The sequence below is a fragment of the Dasypus novemcinctus genome, chromosome 3, assembly GCF_030445035.2.
Source record: "Dasypus novemcinctus isolate mDasNov1 chromosome 3, mDasNov1.1.hap2, whole genome shotgun sequence".
Lineage (NCBI taxonomy): Eukaryota > Metazoa > Chordata > Mammalia > Cingulata > Dasypodidae > Dasypus > Dasypus novemcinctus.
In genome coordinates, this window is record NC_080675.1 from 98110974 (window position 1) to 98132385 (window position 21412).

General features: G+C 35.3%; 1 pseudogene; it reads right to left on the bottom strand.

Moving 5' to 3' along the window:
• Positions 1–9902: 9902 nt before the first annotated feature.
• Positions 9903–21394, bottom strand: LOC139437729 (52 kDa repressor of the inhibitor of the protein kinase-like; annotated as a pseudogene).
• Between the last annotated feature and the right edge of the window lie 18 nt (positions 21395–21412).

Genomic DNA, 21412 nt, shown 5'->3' on the forward strand with positions numbered 1-21412 from the left:
CCCACTGGATGGAATGGAGGAGAGTATGGGCCATGATGTGGACCATTGACTATGAGGTGCAGAGGTGCCCAAAGATGTACTTACCAAATCCAATGGATGTGTCATGATGATGGGAATGAGGGTTGCTGGGGGTGGGGAGAGGTGGGGTGGGGGGGTGGGGTTGAATGGGACCTCACATATATATTTTTAATGTAATATTATTACAAAGTCAATAAAAAAAAATCTTACTACTAATCATAGTCCTTATCTTACGTTTGGTGTGTTTATCCCCCAACCCACCCTATTATTATTTTTTAAATATATTTTTTATGACAGAAGTTGTAAACATATAAACAATCATACACATCTGCAGAATTCCCAACAACACCCCTCCATCAACACACCACAATGTGGTGTGTCATTTGCTACTGATAAAATGTCATCTGATTATTACTATGTCCATAGTGTACATTTGTCTTACATTTTCCATGCTGCCTCAGTATCAACACAGTACATCTTTTGCATAGATGCAAGAATATTATATTATTATACTAACCACAGTCCATAGGTCACTCCAGCTATATTTTTCTCATGCTTCTTCACATTCCCAATACCCTGCAATAGTGATATGCATTTGTTCTAGCTAACAAAGGAAACTTTTGCATCTATACCATTAACCACAATTCTCATCCACCTCATGGTTTACTGTGCTATCCAGTTCCTAGATTATTCTCAAGCATTCTGTCAATTGGCATTTACATAACTAGACTATCACTTTTAGTCACATCCCCATTTATAAACTAGCTGTTAATGTATGTTACCATCCACTCTATATATTTCCACAATTTTATAGTAAAGCTCATTAAAAATTCTATGTACATTAAACATCAGTAGTCCACTCAGTCCTTCTCTTATCTCCTTTGAGAATTTACCACCTACTACCAGGTCTTGAAGATATTTTCCAATAATCTCCTCTAGAAGTTTTATGGTTCTTGCTTTTATTTTTAGTTTTTTGATCCATTTTGCGTTAATTTTTGGATAAGGTGTGAGATAGGGGTCCTCTTTCCTTCTTTCAGCTATGGATGTCCAATTCTTTCAGCACCATTTGTTGAATGGATTGTTCTGCCTGAGCTGTATGAATTTGACAGCCTAGTCAAAAATCACTTGACCCTACCTGTGAGGGTCTGTTTCTGAACCATCAGTTTGGTTCCAATGGTCTATTGTGTCTGTCTTTAGGCAGTATCATGCTGGGTTTACTACTATAGGTAAGTATGATTTAAAGTCTGAAGATGAGGGTTCACTTTTCCTTTTTATGATGTTTCTGGCTATTCAGGACTCCTTACCCTTCCAAATAAATTTAATGATCATGTTTTCAATTTTTTCTTTAATGCTGGTGGAATTTTATCAGGATTACATTAAATCTGTATATCAATTTGAGTAGAATTGCCATCTTAATGATATTTAGTCTTCCAAATCATGAGCATGGAATGTTCTTCCAGTTATTTAGGGCTTTATGGTTTATTTTAACATTGAGTTGCAATTTTCTGAATATAAGTGCTTTACATCATTGTTTAAGTTTATTCCTGAGTTTTATCTTTCACATTTTATTTTCACCACTCTTTTGACACTTTTAGTTACTTTTACTGATATGATCTTCATTTCTAGACTCTTTTCCAGATATCTCTCTCCTGTATTTTCAGGTTCTAGCACACCCTTTAGTATTTCCTGAATTTCTGGTCTCTTGCTTAGAAATTCTGTCAGTTTCTGTTTATCTGTGAATATTCTAATTTCATCCTCATTTTTGAAAGACAGTCTTGCTGGATGTAAGGTTCTTGGCTGGAAGTTTTTCTCTTAAACTATCTTAAGTATATCAAACCACTGTTTTCTTGCCTCCATCATTTCTGGTGAGAAATCAGCACTTAATCTTGTTGGATATCCCTTTTATGTAATGCATTGCTTTTCTCTTGCTGCTCTCAGAATTCTCTCTTTGTCTTTGGCCTTTGGCATTCTGATGAGTATGTGTATTGGAGTTGTTCTATTTGGATTTTTTTGCATGGGAGTATGTTGTGCTTCTTGGACAGGGATATCTATGTCTTTCAATAGGGTTGGGAAATTTTCTACCATTATTTCTTTAAATATTCCTTCTGCCCCTTTTCCCTTCTCTTCTTCTGGGACACCCACGACACATATGTTTGCACGTGTTTGCTATCATTTAGTTCCCTAGGACCTTGTTCAATTTCTTCCATTCTTTTCTTCATCTCTTCTTTTGTCTGTTGACTTTCAGAGGCCATTTCTTCAAGCTCACCAATCCTTTCTTCTGCCTCCTCAAATCTGCTATTATAGAATTCCAATGATTTTTAAATTTCATTGATGGCAACTTTCATTCCAATAAGGTCTGCTACTTTTCTATGTATGCTTTCAAATTCTTCTTTGTGCTAATCCAATGTCTTCTTAATATCCTTAATCTCTTTAGCCATATCATTGAATTTATTAAGGAGATTTGTTTGAACATCTATAATTAGTTGTCTCAACTCATTTATGTCATCTGGAGGCTTATCTTGTTCCTTTAAATGTGGCATAGCTTCCTGTTTCTTGGTGTGATTGTAATTTTTTGTTGGTGTCTTGGTATTTGTCTTACTTGAGTATATATTCTGGGTGCAGTTTTTATCTTTAATTTGGGCCTTCCTATTGTTTCTCCTTTGCTGGTTATGCAGTAGGAGCCAAGCATGTAGTTGGTCCTGAAAGCTGTGGAGGCTCAAGCTGCCCTCATTGCACCAGGGACCAATGAAGCTTCTTCCAAGTTTCTCCTTTGCCAAGCTTAGGGACAGAGTCACAGCTGTGTGGAATAATCCATGTGCAGGCCTAGACTGTAGTTGCCCAGAGAAATGGATAAAGCTTCACATCCCTTTCTCTCCTCTCTCGGGCAGGGTTGGAGCTGCAGATGTGGGCAGCAAACTATGCAGTGTGGGTCCAAGATGACTGCAGTTGCCCTGGTAGACTTCTGGTTTTCAGTCTATGCCAGCCAAAGTTACCTGAAGTTACCCATATAGGCTAGTGCAGGGCTCCTCAGCCTTCTCCCCTCCAGGGGTAGGGCTGAAGCCTAGGAGGCTGCAGGCTGATCTGCATGAAAGAAACAGGTTCCTGTGGACACTAAGAGTTTCTGTCCGCCCAGCTTCACCTCAGACTGGGGGTGGAGTCAGAATGGTGGCTACTGGCCTCTTTCTGACTTGGACTGGTTCATACCCCAGCTATTCCCAGGGTTATCTCTTAGCCAGCCGAGACTCCCATTCAGTAGCCGAAATTGGAAGCCACCCGTCTCCTCCTCCCCTGTTTCTGGGAAATGGAGCTTCCAATTCCCTTCATGGAACAGCTCCTGGGGCAAATCGTGCTGCCGGAGTAGGATGATCACTGACCTCTAAGGCTCGGCTGGTAATTTCCCAGAGAGGCTGGTGCAGGTCCCTGCAACTTCCTCCCTGTTGTAGGTGGCACTGGGGCCTAGGCTAGACCTGCAATGTGATCTGGGATAGGAAGAAGCCAGTCCCCACCTGCAATGGGATTTTCAGTCTAACCCGCTTCCCCTCGTGCCAGGTGTGGAGTTAAGATGGTGGCTATTGGCCTCTTTCTGACTTGGACAGGCTCAAGCTTTAGCTGTTCTCACTGAAATTCCTCATCATAGCTGAAATTGGTGCCCAACCATCTCTTTGTCCCCTGTTTTGGGGAAGTGGAGCTTTCAGTTACAGCCACAGAACAGCTCCCAAGGTGGCTTGTGCCTCCAGTGGAGGATGGGTACTGGCCTCCATGGCATGGAGTGCTCTACTTACGAGTCTTCTCAGCAGATAGGCAGTCTCCTCCTTCCACTCCTTCAAGGATGTTGCAGGATGCTCTTCTGGTCTCCTGGAGCCCCCAAACAGGTTCTTCATCTAGCTCCAGGGAGCTCTGGGTGTTTGCTAACTGCCCAGTAGCAGAAGCTGTCTCTAGGGGCTCCTTATTCAGATGTCATCTTGCTGATTCTATCTGGAAATCATTATTTTTCAGGAAAAAATTGAATAACACAAGAGAATAATGAATATTATCACTTTATCTAACATGATATAAAACCTCATGCTCTTTCTTTTCTCTCCCTTCCCACCTTTATCCCTCTCTACCCCTTTCTCCCTGCCTCTCTCTCTCTGTGCAAAACTCCCCTTCTATTTGGGTGTTTATTTTATTCCCAGCTCATATATGTATCATTACTTATATTCACAACTACAATCTATAATGTAATATAAGTAATTTGCTACTAATCATTCTTGTGATTTTCTTCTACTGGCATGCTAAGAATTGTGATACTCCAGAGAGCAGAAGGGATTACACTGGAGCCAGTATTCTCATCCATGGATACTGAAAATCTTTGATCATTGATAGTAGTGTATAGATATTAAAAGCGAGAGGACAAAGATGGAGTTTTGCTTGCCTAGGATCTAGATTTGTTCAAGAGAAGGTAGAGAGAGGTCTTTATCCCTCAGCTTCTTTAATCTGCTCAGGTTTTGTGCCATTTTGTCTATAACTGTTATCTAAATACCTGATCTTGAAGAATGAACAATGCCAGAATGTCTTCTCTAAATCCACATTTGTTTTACCTGTTTGATTATATGTGCATTATTTTTCACATTGAATGGATTTTTATTTGATAATTATGTTTCAAAAGCCAGAGAAACATAGAATATTAGAGTTCAGAAGAAGAATCATCACCTTTTCTTTAAGGGAAATTGAATGTCTGAGAGAGTGGGTGATTTCCCTAAAATTTGCAAACCTTATTATTTGGAATGCTCTCCATTTCATTAAGACTGAACCTTTTTAATATAAAACAACTAATGAAATTAAGACTAACCTTTCCTAAACATAATTATGGAAATATGTGCTCTCCATAGATGATTAGTATCATTCACTCCTCTAATAAAATCCATTACATTGTTTGAGTATAGTGTCATGATTATAATAAAATCCATTGTATCATTACTGGACAAATAGTTTGGCTCATTTATATGACATTTACCCGTAATGTATATCTGGAAAGGATAGAAATATTTATCTGCACTTTAAAGTGAAGTGAAAGCAAGATCAAGGGCAGAGAATGCCTAAAACTTTTCTAAGTGTAGTTTACATGAATTGACTCTATTTCCTGACACTTCAATGACTACAGACTCTAAATCTTATGACAATCATTGGTAGTACTTCCTAAAATATTTTTAAAGTTCTTTTGATTATTATTTTTTAGTAAAAATTTTTTTTAGTCCTCCAAAAGAGGGATTAATTGAGAAAGCTAGAGCTGATATTGCTGATCTCTCTGTTGAGATCAATATCTTAATTCCTTGAAGGTTTCTAATCACACTTCTAGAGGATAAATTTTTACTAATATATACATTAGTAGGTAGAGAAGGAATCATTCTTTTTCATGTGACCCATAGTGAGGAATAATTAATTTCTAGAGGTCTGTTATTTTAATGGCCAACATTTTTCTTAATTTACCTTCTTATAAACAAAAACATGTTGCAACATTTATGTTAAATTCCAAACAAAATATGAAATAAGTAAATTTATTTGCAGTCTTCTTATATTTTTCTTCTTTCTTTTTCCAACTCACTTTCATCTGTTAGCTTCCTGAGAGTTTCCAGGACTACACTAATGGAGATTCCACTAGGTTGCTGGAACCAGCCTAGTCTCACTTCCTGGAAGGGAGTCCACCCTGGCTATGGACATCCTGAGACTATTTCTTTTAAAAACTAAACTGCTTTATGGCTCATCTGCTCATTGTCAGGTAAATGTTTTTTCCTGAAAACTGTTAACCACGTTCCAAGTCTTACTGTTCATATATAATATCTCCATTTTCTACATTTCATTTTAGGTAAGTGAAAGAAATTCATCAACACATTTCTAAGGACGGTATCTTCACTGTCCTGTAGTATACATTGAATGGCAGGGAAGAAAGAGGGAAGGCAGGAAGGAGGGAGTAAACAATGTAGGAAAAATTCTGAGGACCTTAACTTTGAACTTGTAATGTATGATAACATTTACAAATTCATTTTACCTACCATTTATAATAGTTCGGACATGTAAGTATTGTGGGAGGGAATTTTAAAGGATATTTTTATAAGAGGGATGTGAGAGTCATCTAGGAAATCACCATATGCAAGCATTTTTATTCACCCTAATATAATATAAAACTGGCTTTTCTAGGGCACATCTATCAATAGAAAATCATTTCTGCTTAAGTAAGAGTGCACTATCTTTGAGCACTTCAAATTACTATCAGAAGATTTCAAATTATGACCTAGAAAAAAGTCTTCATCAAGAATGTTTTACATGTGTAGTCATTACAAATGGTTAAAGAGCTCTCACCTATAGAACTTTTTAAGAAATGGCTTCAATATTTCTTTTTCTTTGAGATTAATATTATTCTCAACATTCTATATGAGTTGCTCAATGTCAAGCAGTAAGTAAAGTAGGAATTTAAAATCTTCATAGGGAGTGAACAAAAATAAATGTACTTATATTGGAAAGAATCTTAGAGTTTAGGTAGCCCAATATCTTCATCTTTCATTTTGAGAAATGAAGGTCTTGGTGTACAAGTTTTGCCAATATTTATCAAGCTAGTCAGTGACAGCAGAGGCAATAAAGTCATCAATATTTTTAGTCTTCAGAAAATATATTCCTTTGGAGCAAAGAAGTGATCTGAAACTTCCTCCTGTTCTATCCATAAACTCTTTAACATGAAGATAAAACCCCTTGAAGATGAAAATCTCATCTATTAAGATAATCTCAATAATCTAGGATATAAAGTGTAAAATTTACAAAAATTACTGAATCTTTGAAGGAGTTACTTTTTTAAGAAGTCACTTCCAAAAATGTTCCAATTAGCAAGGAGAAAATAACTTCAAGTTTTACAGGAATATGAGGTCATTAGAATTCACAAAGAGAAAGGAAAAGAAGGTCCCATCTTTTTCTTGGCACCCCCAAGAGCCCATCTCCCAACCTAACTAAAGAAACCAAACATTTACACCACTTTAGAAGCCTTTACCAAGCCCTATTTGTATATCATTCCTCTCTTCAAGAATATCCATTATTGTGCTTTCTTATGCCATAGATTAGTTCTGCCTATCTTTGAAATGTATTTAAATAGAATAATATAACATGAATTCTTTGTGTCTTACAATCCTTAATTAAGATTAATTTGTGAAATTATAATTCTGTTACTAGAACACACTTTTATTACATTTATTATGAATTCTTAACTTATTGAATAAAAATGACATTTTGACTTTGACTATTCTGAACTGGGTTTCTGTGACATGAAAACAACTTTTCAGATATAGATATTCATTTGTATAGTTCCTTCGACCTCTTATTGATATCTTTCTGAATGAGTCAATTGAATGAAACTCTCCCCTCTGACCTCTTAAACATTTCCCCACTTTACTAGAATAACTTGCATTCCCATTATGGTACTGTTTGTCTCATTTTGACTGACATGGGGCTGTCTCTATAATTGTTATAGATGTCTGAAAATCAAGTTATGTATTTGAGCAGAAACAGATTTCTTAAAGACTAAGATAAAATTGAATATTAAAACCTATGTTATGTTCATTGACTGATAACTTATTCTCTCCTATACAGGTGAGTGAAGATAAGTCCCTTCCAAAGTCAATGAATAAGACATATCCTTCTCAAGTGACAGAATTTGTGTTGCTGGAATTCTGCTTCTAAAGAGTTCCAGCCTTTCTTGTTTGTCATAGTTTTACTACTTTACACAGGAATCCTGCTGGGCAACTTTCTCATCATCCTCACTAAGATCTCAGATGCCTGCCTTTGTATCTCATGTACTTTCTCCTTGCAAATATGACTTTTACCAATCCATGTCTAGCCTACTTCCCTATGACCAAAATAATTGCTGACTTTCTCGTAGCATACAAGATTATTTCTTTTGAAGGCTGTCTGGCTCAAATTTTCTTTTTTCATCCATTTGGTGGTGGTGAAACAGTGCTACTTTTATCCATGGCTATGACTGTTGTACTGCTATATGCAAACATCTCTCCTACATGAAAATAATGAACCACCACATGTGTGTTATTCTTCCATCATCCAGTGGTTTGTACCTCCTTTTGCTAGCCAGTTGGTATTTACTTTGACTTGCCTTTCTCTGGTCCTAATCTGACTGATAGCTTTTTCTGTGACCTCTCTCCAGTGACCAAATTGACTTGCAAGGACAGAAATGTTATTGGCCTGTAGTAGTTGCAAGTAGCAGCTTTCTTAGAGTTCCTTTCTCCTCCTGGTCATCTCTTTTACTGTGGTACTTATCACAGTTAGACATTGTTCCTCTGTCAGCTTGACAAGGGTCAGCTTCACATTGATTGTCCACATCACTATGGTCAGGTTATATTTTGGTCCATTTATCTTCATCTATATGTGGCCCATCATTAGTTATTCAGTGGACAAGGTTCTTGCTATGTCCTCAACATCTTACTCCCATTTTAAATGTGGTTATCTATACTTTATTGAACAAGAAGGGAAGCCATCTATGTCAAATGGAAGAACAAATATCTGAAACCTAGTCAGTATTCTGTAGCCTAAAGAAATATTCTTTCCCAGGAAATAAATTGAATTAGATGATTCTTATAACTTTGATATTGTTGGTTGACTGTCACAAATGGAAATTCCATGATGTTAGAGCATATCATTTTGCCCAAAGGAAAGGACTGATTGGGAGACATGAATGAAAGGTTTATAGTGATGAAAATATACAGACTACATACTATCAGTATTTTAAACAAAATTCACATTTTATTTAGCTTGAAATAAACTGCACAAAAATTTTTCTTCACCAAAAATAACAGCAATATTTTTGTATTACTCCTATATAAACCAAACCAAACCAAACCAAAACAAAACCCTATTTTTTAGGTTTTCCAGAAGTTGCTTATAAATCAAGATGAGGCAGTAAATACAGTCGTGGAAATAGAAGAAAAGAGTCAAATCAGTTGTTAGTATCTATGGCCTCTTGATTCTGTCTTGACTATGAAATAGAGGTATTCAACATATACATGCTAAAAAGCTTATGAAGGTATCATCTCAACAAAGGAATGTAAATAGCAACAAACAGATATGGAAAAAGGCATTGCAACTTTAACTGAAGCTTGCCCCTTTAGGATCATTTGAAAAAGACGAAATCTACACTGAACTCTTTGCTTGGCAAGTTCAGTTTCTCTCACTCTGTTAATTCCATTAACTGTCTAATACACCTTTTTAATAATATGTTTAAAACTCCTACTATTTAAAAGTCAGTCATGAGCTTCAATGTAACTTTTTACAAAATGCATTCCTTTCCTTCCGTATCTCCTCAAAATTTATTTCTTCCAAGTACTGGTAACTGGACTGATGATCTGACAATTGGATCCACAGTGATGATAAATGTTATGCTGAACATGACTTAACTAAAATTATTCCAGAATGCCACTAATAGAGATCACACAAAAGTGAAATGTCGCAGTTTTAATGCTACCTTTTGGGAGAATAGATGGGTTTCAAAGCATGAGAGTTTATTAAACAGGGGCCCTTAAAATAAGTAGATTATTAATACTAATGTATTCCATAGGAGACCTATTTGTAAAGATATTCTGTGATTAAGTGGCCTGGATACACCTTACAGTTTTCCTAAAATAGAAGAGAAAACCTATGGAACATGGGAGAGTGTGGGCTATGGTGTGGACCATTGACCATGAGGTGCAGCAGTGCTCAGAGATGTACTCACCAAATGCAATGACTGTCTCATGATGATGAAGGAGATTGTTGTTTTGGGGGGAGGAATGAGGTGAGGGGGTGGGGGGTATTTGGGGACCTCATTTTTTTTAATGTAATATTAAAAAATAAATAAAGACAAAAAAATTCTCTTAGATTTTTTCAATGGTCTCTGAATTACTTGTAGGAAACTCTGACTTAGTTGTATAGAGTTTGACATATGTGTCTACCATTAAATCTAGTTCATGTTTTATATCAAAATTTATATTAAGCAAGACCAAGTTTCTTGACCTGTGGTCTATCAAAGTGTTCCTTAGGTATGCTTTGAGACATTGCTGTCCATTTTCACAGCATTCATTCTCAAACTTCATCATGGAAAGAATACATAAGACCTTCACAATGCATAAACATTAGGAAAAAACTTGAAGTGAATCAGATGGAGGGCTTCATAAATGGTGAATGAAAGCTCTGTATCTTTCCCTCTGTGTTTCCACTTGATTCTTCAACAATGAAGCTTACTGAGAGTGTGTCAAGACTGGGTAAATCAGTTCTGTACATGGCAGCATGGTCTTCCTCTGATGTATTGAATTTGAGCTGTACCATGATAGAGAGCACCAGAGACAAGCATGTAAGAGCTTTGAGTGCTGTTTTGAGAATATATTGTTACATTCCTGAGTAATGTGCTCCACTGATGGGAAATTTAGGGTTTCTTTATAGTAACTCTCAGAGATTAGGTGAGATTCCAAGTGTGTTAGTCAGCCAAAGAGGTGCTGATGCAAAATACCAGGAATTGGTTGGTTTTTATAAAAGGCATTTATTTGGTGTAGGAGCTTACAGATACCAGGCCATAAGGCATAAGTTACTTCCCTCACCAAAGTCTATTTTCACTTATTGGAGCAAAATGGCTGCCAACATCTGTGAGGGTTCAGACTTCTTGGGTTCCTTCCTTCCTGGGGCTTGCTTCTCTTTCCTCTGTGTGTTTACTTTCTGGGGCTTCAGCTTAAGGCTTCAGCATCAAACTCCCAACATCAAAAACCCTCAACTCTGTCCTTTGTCACAGCTTTTACCCATGAGTCCCTACCCATCAAGGAGTGGGGACTCAACACCCCAATAATGTGGCCCAATCAAAGCCCTAATCATAACCTGATTATACCCACGTACAGATGAGATTACAAACATAAAACAACATTTATTTTTGGAATTCATAACTATGTCAAACTGCTACAGCAGGTTATCTTGCTGAGTCCTATGGAATTTGCTAAGGAGTTTCATTTGTATATCAAGTTTGGTTGCCAAATTTGCAGCTTGCTGAAACCAAAATTTGTAATAAACTTCAATATTTTCCATCACTTCATTGAGTGTATATACACTATGGTCAAACTGCCGGCTGCAAAGAAGACACCAGAGGTTGATTTTTCCCAAAATCTCTTGTAAAAGATAAGACATTCCTAAGAACAATAATGATAAAAATGAAATCAAAATTTGTTACTGCACTACAGAGTTCAAATGTTCAGCCAGCCATAGTTATCCATCTAACATTTGTGTCACTATTTGTAGCATCTAAACATAAAACAAGTTCTTGCAGGTGATCCATTAAAATTTCAAAAGCTTCAGGCTTGCCTGTCCACTCAAAATGGCAATTTTTTTTTCAGTTCAGTCCTCCTTTCTCATTCCTCTGAAAAATAACAGAAATTAAATTGTCAAATCCTAAAAGCAGTTGTGGTAATTGATGGAAAACAGAAGAAAGTTCCTCAGTTATTCTCAATGCAATAGATAGTCCCATCACAGGAACTGAATTTGTTAACCACATATTTAGGGCACAGGAAGAGCAGAGTGTGTAAACAGCTTGGGGATATTTCTCTAGAAGTGCAGAAGCAAAAACTTTCATTTTGGAAGAAAATACACTGGACACAATATAAGCCTGTCCACGACTGTTCTCCATGTTTAGTTCCCACTTCTCATTTTAGTGTGAAATTTCGCAGCCCAAATTTCTCATACTAGCAATTTTAACATTCTCTTCCTTTTACCATGGGTTACTTTTTTTTCTGTTTGCTACTTTTATTTTTTAAGTAAAACATTTTTGAGATATAGAGTTACTTATTTAAGAGACAATGGGAAAATGTCAGTTAATTATAAGTGGTAAAAAATATTCCCCTTCTTTCTCAAATAAATTACTATTTTAACACTAAATTTAGAGTTATAATAGTTCTATATCATAGAAATAATAAATATATTTAATGGGGAAATATATGATATAAAATATACAACATACCTAGATGAGAATGCATATAACTCTGCACTATGTATCTGACAGCACATGGAGACAATTCTATGAGTTATGACAATGCTGTCAGAAAAAAGCCACATCTAATATTTACTGAGTGTTAGAGGTTTGCAATAATTAACAAGCTGTAGCTCAGTTTCCCCTGATAGGCACTGGGGAAAGGCTAACCCTCTCCCACATATGTCTACATGCCTAAGGGCATGGCACTTCCCCATAGGTTAAATAAAGAAACCACATAGAGACAGGAGTAAAGGAAAATGGAAACCTTCCCTACTTACACATCAGAGGGAGATACAACCCCTACAGAACAAAGAAACATCTGCTCCTGCAGCATTCTAAGAAACCATAACTCCCTACCCCACTATCTTCTGGTCACTATCAGGGAAAGTTTTCAACTCTAGGGCTTCCTATTTGTCCCTGCACTTCACTCGGACACTCAACCCCCTCCTACCAACTATCATTTCCCTGCCTAGGAAAGTTCTGTATAAATTCAAATCCCCCCTTCCAGGATTGAGCTGAAGTCTCACTTCAAACCACCACCATGCTGGTGGGGGGACTGAAGTCTGTTCTTCAGACCCCCTCCATTGGGAGAACTTCTCAATAAATTCTTTGCTTATGGTCAATCAGTCTCCGTGTCCCCGTAAGCACCTTATTTTCACCAACAATGAACAAAAGGCATATCTGCTTTGAAGAGCACTTTTCAGAAATCCTTGTTCAAAGTGAATACTTAACACATTTATTCATGGATAACAACATATTGCATATTTTACTTACCATTGTATTTTTTAGTTACTCATATTTATGTCTGCCAAGTAATGATAAAATAATGTATGTTATTTCAGAATGTATTATGCCATACTTTTTCATAAAGATTGTTTCTGAATCCTGGCATAAGCATCCTCTCCACCCATGGGGATTCATGGTCTCTACATTCTTTAAAGAAAAGGTTTTTCAGTTTGATAACAGTAGAAATGTATGATTTTTTATATAGCTTTCAGTTAAAACTCATTTTTAAATTGCCTAATGCAGGCCCTAATGATGACAGGGTCACATGCTAGATTTTGGGATAGCAATGCAATTGAACCTCCAAAAATCTTGTGTGATACCAAACTTTCTTGGGAATCCCACTACATGTTATTATAGGATTTCCCTTATGTCATATTGAAGGCTTTTCCTATATTTTTCTACTGCTTTCTTATGTCAATCTCTGTATGTTATCTGACTCTTTCTTAGACCCCACAGCTGACAAACTCCTGAATAAAATGAATAATTTCATTTATGTTTATATATTTCTTAAACAAAAGTTACCATATTATTTATGATATAAAAAATAAAAAATAAGTATGTATTAATCTCTAAGTTTATTTATACACTCAGTTTTACATAATAATATACTATCCCAAAATTCTGTACTTTCACATTTCTCCAATATGATTTATAAAATACATGATATATCATTTTGTACCTACCTAATTACAATGTATTTAACCCTGCATAAAAGCAAATTAATAATGATTTTTTGTGCATTATATCTTTCTTTTAATATTTTCACTAAGATAGTTTATACCGACAATATTAGACTTTAAAGAAAAAATAATACAGTCATACCTCAGAGGTGTAGTGGGCTCAGATTCCAGACTACTGCAATAAAGCAAATATTGCAAGTCAGTCACACAAATATTTTGGTTTCCTAGTGTTTATAACAGTGATGTTTATAATACACTGTAGTCTGTTAAGTGTGCCATAGCATTATTTCTAAAAAGATATTGAACATACCTCAATTAAAATCCGACACAGAGGCAGGAAGTGAGCATATGCTGATAGACTTGCTTAAGCTAAAACATTGTTGCTGAACCTTCAATTTGTGAAAAACATTATCTGTAAAGTACAATAAAGCAAAATACAAGAAAATGAGGAATGTCCATACAGATATTAGACCAACAGGCAAAACCACTATAACACATTTAAAGAAATTTATGACCCAAGGAAACTTTAGACAAATGATATGCATATAATAAATAAAAGAGGAAAATTACATCTAAAGGTTGAGAGTTGTTGAAAGAGTTCTTTGTAAATTTAGCCTCTGATAAATATGAATTGAACAATCAAAATAATGGGAAGAATAGAAAGGGAAAAAAATGAAAGCAAATAGAGCTACTTGGTTAGAATCTGTATAAAAGAGGTAGGAAGAGACTTAATCTAAAAGTAACACAGAAGATTATAGCATTATCTAGTGAGACAAAAGTAATTAAGGTGGATAATCACTAGACCAAAAGCATAAACTCTCCAAATGCCAAGGAAATAAAAAAGTAAAGAGCAGAAAAACAGACCATACGGTTTAAGAAATGCAGTATACACATAGTTTAAAAGAACAGCAGAAATTAAAAGAAAAACAATTATATAATTAAATGTACATAAATTTTACTCTGTTGAAGGATATGATTTTCAGAAGGGTTAAAATGCAAAAATCCACCATTGTGTTCAATCAAGTGGGAAAAATGTAGAAATTGTGTCTATTTGCCTAGAACTCCTTTGGCCGTTTTATATTCATGTTGTTTATTCTTTTTTTCTTATTAGTTTTACCTTATTTGAAAATATTTATTGAAGTATTTACTTAACTATTGGTATATTTTAGAATTAATATCTGACTTCCATTATTCTTGGAAATTTGATTCTGACAGATTCTTCTTTTGCTTTTATTTTTGTTTTTTTAAAAATTTTCTGTGGGGTGGCATTTTCCAGGAACAACTAACTCTTCCCCTTGGGGATGTCTAGTCATGCTTTTGTTAAAACTTTGTTCCACTTGAAATTCATTTGTTTTTAGAACTTCTGTACAAATAGGTATTCAACTTTTCCCACAAATCCATTTGTTTAATAACCTTTTTTTCCTTAATTTGGTATAAATGCCCCATTATTAAATTAAATTTCATAGATATTTGGTTCTCTTTGTAGATGATGTTCTGTTCCATTTATTGGTCTGGCTAATCTTGTTTTAGTACCAAAATATTTCAGTTCTGCATTTTTCTTATATATTTCACTATCTTTAGTTCTACTCATTGATTACACTTTGTTTTAAAATTTTCCTGCCTTTTCTCGCACATTAATTTTATAATAAATTCCATAAACACTTTTTTAGGTTAATGTTCTATTTTTAGAACTGTTTTAATTTTTTAAAAAAATTACAGTTAGTGCAGAGTTCCTTTATTCCCCCAGCTTATCCTAGTGATAACATCTTATGTTACCATGGTAAAATTGTCACAGAAAAGAAGCCAATGTTAATACATTGTTTACAACCAAATCCAAGACCTTATTTGTCTTTTACATGTTTTCTCTAAGTTTTCATAAGGTCTGTCTCTGTCCAAGATTTCATTTAGTATATCACTTTACAATTTAATTTTCACGTCTCCTTAGACAACTTTAGTCTGTGAAAATTTTTCAGTCTTTGATGGTTTTTCATGACCTGGGCATGGGAGGTGTATTGGTCAAAAACCCACAAGAATCAAATGTTTTTCTGATAGATTGAGGTGGAGTTTTGGGTACAATACAACAGTGATGAAGTGTCCATCTCATTACATCATATCGGGGTACATTCCAAACTGACTGTCTGGCTAAGGATGTGTTTGCCAGATTTCTTGATTGTAAAGTACTCGTACCCTGTTCCCCTAATCTATAATCCATTGATTAGAGATAATTCATTATATGCAGTCCATTCTCAAGGAGGAGGGATTAAGTTCACGTCTTTGAGTGAAGAGCAATTACACATTTTAAGAATTCTTCAGTGAGAAAAATGTCTTCCTTTCTCATTATTTTACTATTATCCAATTATTTATGTATACTGGATGGAATTATAAAGCTTTATTTCACACATTTGACTTAATCCAATGCTATATTGTTAGTAATGTTGCTCAGGTTTTTCTTGTTTTGGTCATTTTGTGCTTCTTCAATTTGGCCATTGTATCCCTATTGGAAAACTCCAGCTTTTAGTATTTTTGAGAACTTTCTACCAGTATAAACTGTGAAGGAGTTGGCTGTTTCTGATTGAAGGGAAACATCCAGGGGCTAAATGATTATTTGTAAGATTTTAAGAAGATTTTAATGACTGTAAGAAAGTCAGAGGTCAATAAATAATTTCTGACAGATAGGCCAAATGGGATACAAATACTTTTTACTTTCAGATGTACTGACAAGTTAGTATTTTTTTTTCTTCTCTGTATCTAGAAAAATTGTTTTATAATATGTAATTATTCCTGCTGATGGGTTACCCTATCAACCCGTGAATGGTGATTTCTTAATTTTCCATTGAAATCAGTTCCCTGGCATCAGGATAGAAAGTCTATTTCCCAACTTTAGGGTGTTGTAATTGTATAATTGAAGGGAAGACAAAAAGGGTCCTCGCTAATTCATAAGGGGGTATGGGAATTTTACTTTCACTCAATTTAGTGCAGGAGAACAGATTAAAAGGCTTTAAGTAAGAGACTATTTCTAATATTTTCAATTTGAATAACCTCAGTGATGGAGAGTGTTTAGAAACGTTGGAGAAAATAAGGACTGAGAAAATGATGGCAATGGTAATATCGTAAATGCATTTTTCATGTATTTGCTTAGAATAGAGAAATCCTGAGAAAACTGTCTTAAAGATGCAAACTTGATAAAAAGAAGACAGAAAAGAGGAGTTCAGTTTTTTCCTTAGTAGAATTGTAAACTTCTTATGAGGTACACTGGTGTGAGAGAGTGAATGCTCCCCTACCCAAAGAAGCCATCAGGAGTTCTGAGCATAATCCAAGGATGCAACTCCTCCAAATGCTACATGTTTTCATTACATACAGTTGAGTTTTAGAGATTAAAATAGACTTGGCAATGATATGCTCTATTTTCTATACTGGCGATGGAAGATAATTCATCTCTTTTACTATCAAATAGTTACCTCATATTTTAAGAGGAAATAAAATATGACATTTATTAAGTATGTGATAATTGTATTGAAAGAAAAAAGAAAGTTATTTTGCAGAGAATGTTCAATTATTTCCCTTACATTGAAAAGTGAACATTGACAACTGGGTATTCACTAGATATCTGAGAGTTGGATGTTGTGGGAAATTAGGAAATGTTCAGAAACTTCATTATTTTTCAGTGCTAATTGAATGCACATAGAGTAACAAATGCTACCTTCACTCGGTCCAACAGAATATAGAATTTTTGGTTCTTTCTGCTCTTTCTTCCTCCCCTTCTCTATCTCTGTCTAAAGCTCCTCTGCCATGTGAGTGTGTATTTTGTTCCAGAGACATACATATCATCACTTACCTTCAAAAGTATTCTCTATGATGTAAAATCATTAAATAGCTGCTTATCATTTGTCATAATTTTCCTTTTATCTCTATGAACGTAAGGAGTTGTGTACAGAAATATTTTATTTCATTGATAGGGCAGATATTAAAAGGACTGGGACAAAAAGGAAATGTGTTTCCCTAGGATCTAAATTCAGCCAAAAGAAAGAGTAGTGAGAGGCCATTATCCTCCACACTCTTCTTTAATCTTCTCAAAATAGGTGCCATTCTTCTATTAAATGTTGTCTGAACACCTGACTTTGAAGAATGAAAAGATGCCCGAAATTTCTTTTATAAAAAACATGCGTGTTCTATTTTATTTTATATATATATATATATATATATCCATCAATGTAACAGTTCCATTATTTTTTTCTTATTTTATTTATTTATTTTTCTTTCAATGTCATTTTATTAATATTATTATTAATTATTATTATTAGTTTCATCTTCTACTTCTAGCTTCTGAATTATTTGTGTTTTTTTTATTGACTTTGTAATAATATTACATTAAAAATATATATGTGAGGTCCCATTCAACCCCATCCCCCCACCCCCCCTCTCCCCCCCCCCCAACAACACTCGTTCCCATCATCATGACACATCCATTGGATTTGGTAAGTACATCTTTGGGCACCTCTGCACCTCATAGACAATGGTTCACATCATGGCCCATACTCTCCCCCATTCCATCCAGTGGGCCCTGTGAGGATTTACAATGTCCGGTGATTACCTCTGAAGCACCATCCAGGGCAGCTCCATGTCCCAAAGACGCCTCCACCTCTCATCTCTTCCTGCCTTTCCCCATACCCATCGTCCACCATGTCCACTTTTCCCAATCCAATGCCACCTCTTCTATGTGGACATTGGATTGGTTGTGTCCATTGCCCCTCTATGTCAAGAGGAGGCTCAGATTCCACATGGATGCTGGATGCAATCCTCCCATTTTCAGTTGTAATCACTCTAGGCTCCATGGTGTGGTGGTTGTCCTTCTTCAACTCCATCTTAGCTGAGTGTGGTAATATTCATATAGCCGTGTCTTGAATAAACAGAGACCCTCTGAAGGTAGCTCTACACAGTTTAGGTAAAGCACACACCCTTTCAGGCACTCAGATTCTTTTCAAAACAAAAAGAAAAGACTAGTCCTTCTAGGCATATTCTAGGTTTTGAAATCAAGATCACAAAACAAATCTAATCAATGTTAAAAAATAATAAGTTCCATTATTTTTTAACATTGATTAGATTTGTTTTGTGATCTTGAAAGTGTATAACCTACTGGTGAACAGACTTTGAGCATCTGTCACTATTCTGGTCATATTCCTTATACTATTGTAAGAATAAATGTTAGACTAAATTTTATGATGATCACATATAACACATGCCTGAGAAGGAGGGAAATATTTTCCTTTACTTTAAAATAAAGGGAAATAGAGGTAAAGGGAAGAAAAAACCTAAAAATTTTCTAATAATGATTCTTACAAAATGATTCAATTTTCCTGACTCTAAATCATGCGACAACCATTGGTGGCACTTCCTAAAATACTTTTGAATATTTCATACTGAAACTTCTGATAAAAAAGAGACCTTCCATGAAAAAGGTATAGTTGAAATTACTGCTCTTCCCCTTGAGAACAGTGCTTTAATTCCTTGAAGGTTTCCTTTCATTTTTCTGGAGGTTAAATTGGAAGGTAGAACTTTACTAATATATACAGTTACTGTGGAGAGTAGGAACCAATCCTCTTCATGTGGTCCTTAGTAAGGTATGATTGCTTTTAATTTCTAGAGCTCTTTGCAAGTTATGAATATGGACATTTTTCTTAACATGCTTTCTTATGAACTACAGTATGTTGAAACAATTATGCTAAATTTCTATCATGTCTAATAGGCAAATCATTTCCAGTGTTAATTTGCCTCTTCCTTTTACCTACCCCACTGTCCTCTGCCAGATTTATGAGAGTTTCCAGTGTTCCCCTCATGTACAGGCCTCCATAAGGATACAGACCCAGCCCTGTCCCACTTCCTGGAAAGGAGCCCATCCTAGATACAGACACCATGTGCCTAATTCCTTCTTTAAAAACAAGCCTGAAAAAATAAAATAAAACCAACCAACCAACCTGCTTTATAACTCATCTTGTCAGTGCCAGGTCAGTATCTTCGCAATCTTTAAACATTTTCAAAACCTCACTGATCCTGAACAATGTGTCCACACTCTCCAGTTCATCTTTGGTAAGTGAAAACAATCCATCAATATATTTCTAAGGGCTGTGCATCATCACTGGCCTCTTGAATACAGTGACTGATGTGAAAGAAGGGAAGGAAGGGAGATAGGGAGGAGGGAGCTGGCAGTGAAGGAAAGTTTCTGCTGCCTTTAATTTGAAACTGGTAGTGTTTGATGGCATCAGATAATTGTACTAGTGCTTACTTTACTTTACACACCATTCATAATATTCCAGAGAGATAAGTGTTGGGGAAGGACAGTTGTACAGGATGTCATCATAGGGGGGACCTGATATTCACCTAGCAAATCCCTCTATGGATATATTAATTCACCCTAAAATATTACAAGAAATGGAAAATTGGTTTTACACAGCACCTCCAGAAATGGGAAACTCATATCTGTCTAAGTCAGGTCACACATTCTTTGAAAAGCTTAATTATCAGGGAAAATACTAATCCTGATCTGAAATAAATCTTCCTTAAGAATATTTTGCATGTGTTCTCATTGCAATTGATTAAAGACCTTTCCTCTATTGAATCTTTCAAGAAACTGTTTTGATGTTTCTTTTAGGGTAATTTTATTCTCAGCATTATATACATGAGGACAGTGAACACTGAATTGCTAATTGAAATGTTCAATATCATACAGTTGAAAAATGAGACAGTTGATATTTTTCCTAGAATCTTTTATTCCAAAAGATTTACATTTCCACTAGAGTATGGGGATTTAAACAAACCATTTATTACATGATAACATACTTTTAATTCATGTGAGAAAGAATGATCTGGATATATCATGAAATGAAGGTAATCATTTCTAACAGCCCCAAAAGATTATTTCAGTAAATGATCTTCATGTGGCAAGTTGCAAAACTAACTTTTCTGTCACCAGGGTCTAGCTGTGTGCCCTGAATAAGGCTGGCATTTACATTCTCTAGAGTGAACATGCCAAATGTTGTTTATTTTGGAAAGAAACTAATGTTTCGGTTGCCCCACACCTTTAGCGAAGTTCCTGTTTTAAGAAAGTAGCCCAATTCACCATGGTAGTCGAAAGAAGAGGTTATAACTATACCTATCTTTTTATTCTTCAAAAATGTTTACTCTTGTAGCAAAGTTGAGAGTTAAACTTTGCTCCTGATATACCTATAGCTTCTTTGCATAAGGAAAACTTATATAGAAATATTCATTTATTAAGAAAGTATCAATTCTGTGGAGGTATAAATTATCTCTTCATTAATGCTGAGTTGTGGAAGGAGATATCTCCTGAAATCCAATATGAAAAAAACTGTCTTTTAGCAATGAGAGGAGAGTTTCAAATTTTACTAGCAGGAAGAGGTCTTTAGAGCCTAAGAACAGAAAGGAATAAAGGTGAGTTCTCTTTCTGGTCACCATATGAAGCCAGTAAAAGCTATCAACATCATCGAGAAGCTGAACTACACCAGTCCTCCAGAAACCTGTTCTATGCGTGCTTCTTCCACCTTTCCTCTCCTGAAGGATATCGAGTATCCTTGTTTCTTGTGAAATGGTTAGTTCTGTATGTATATGAATTTTAAATAGAAAAATACAGCCTATATTCTTCATGTGTAAAATCCCTAGTCAACAATAATTTTGTGAAATTTTAATCCTCTCTGTTAGCAGTATACTCTTTTATAAAGAATTCTTATATGATTTACTGAAGAAAAATGACATTTTAGTCTTTGTAGTTTTTACGACTGTGTTCTTCTGATGCCATAACAACTTTACAGATATTGATCTTCATTTGACCTCTTATACACTTACCTGAATGAGTCATTTGATTGGAAATCTCCCTACTGATCATTTCACTATATTCCTCATT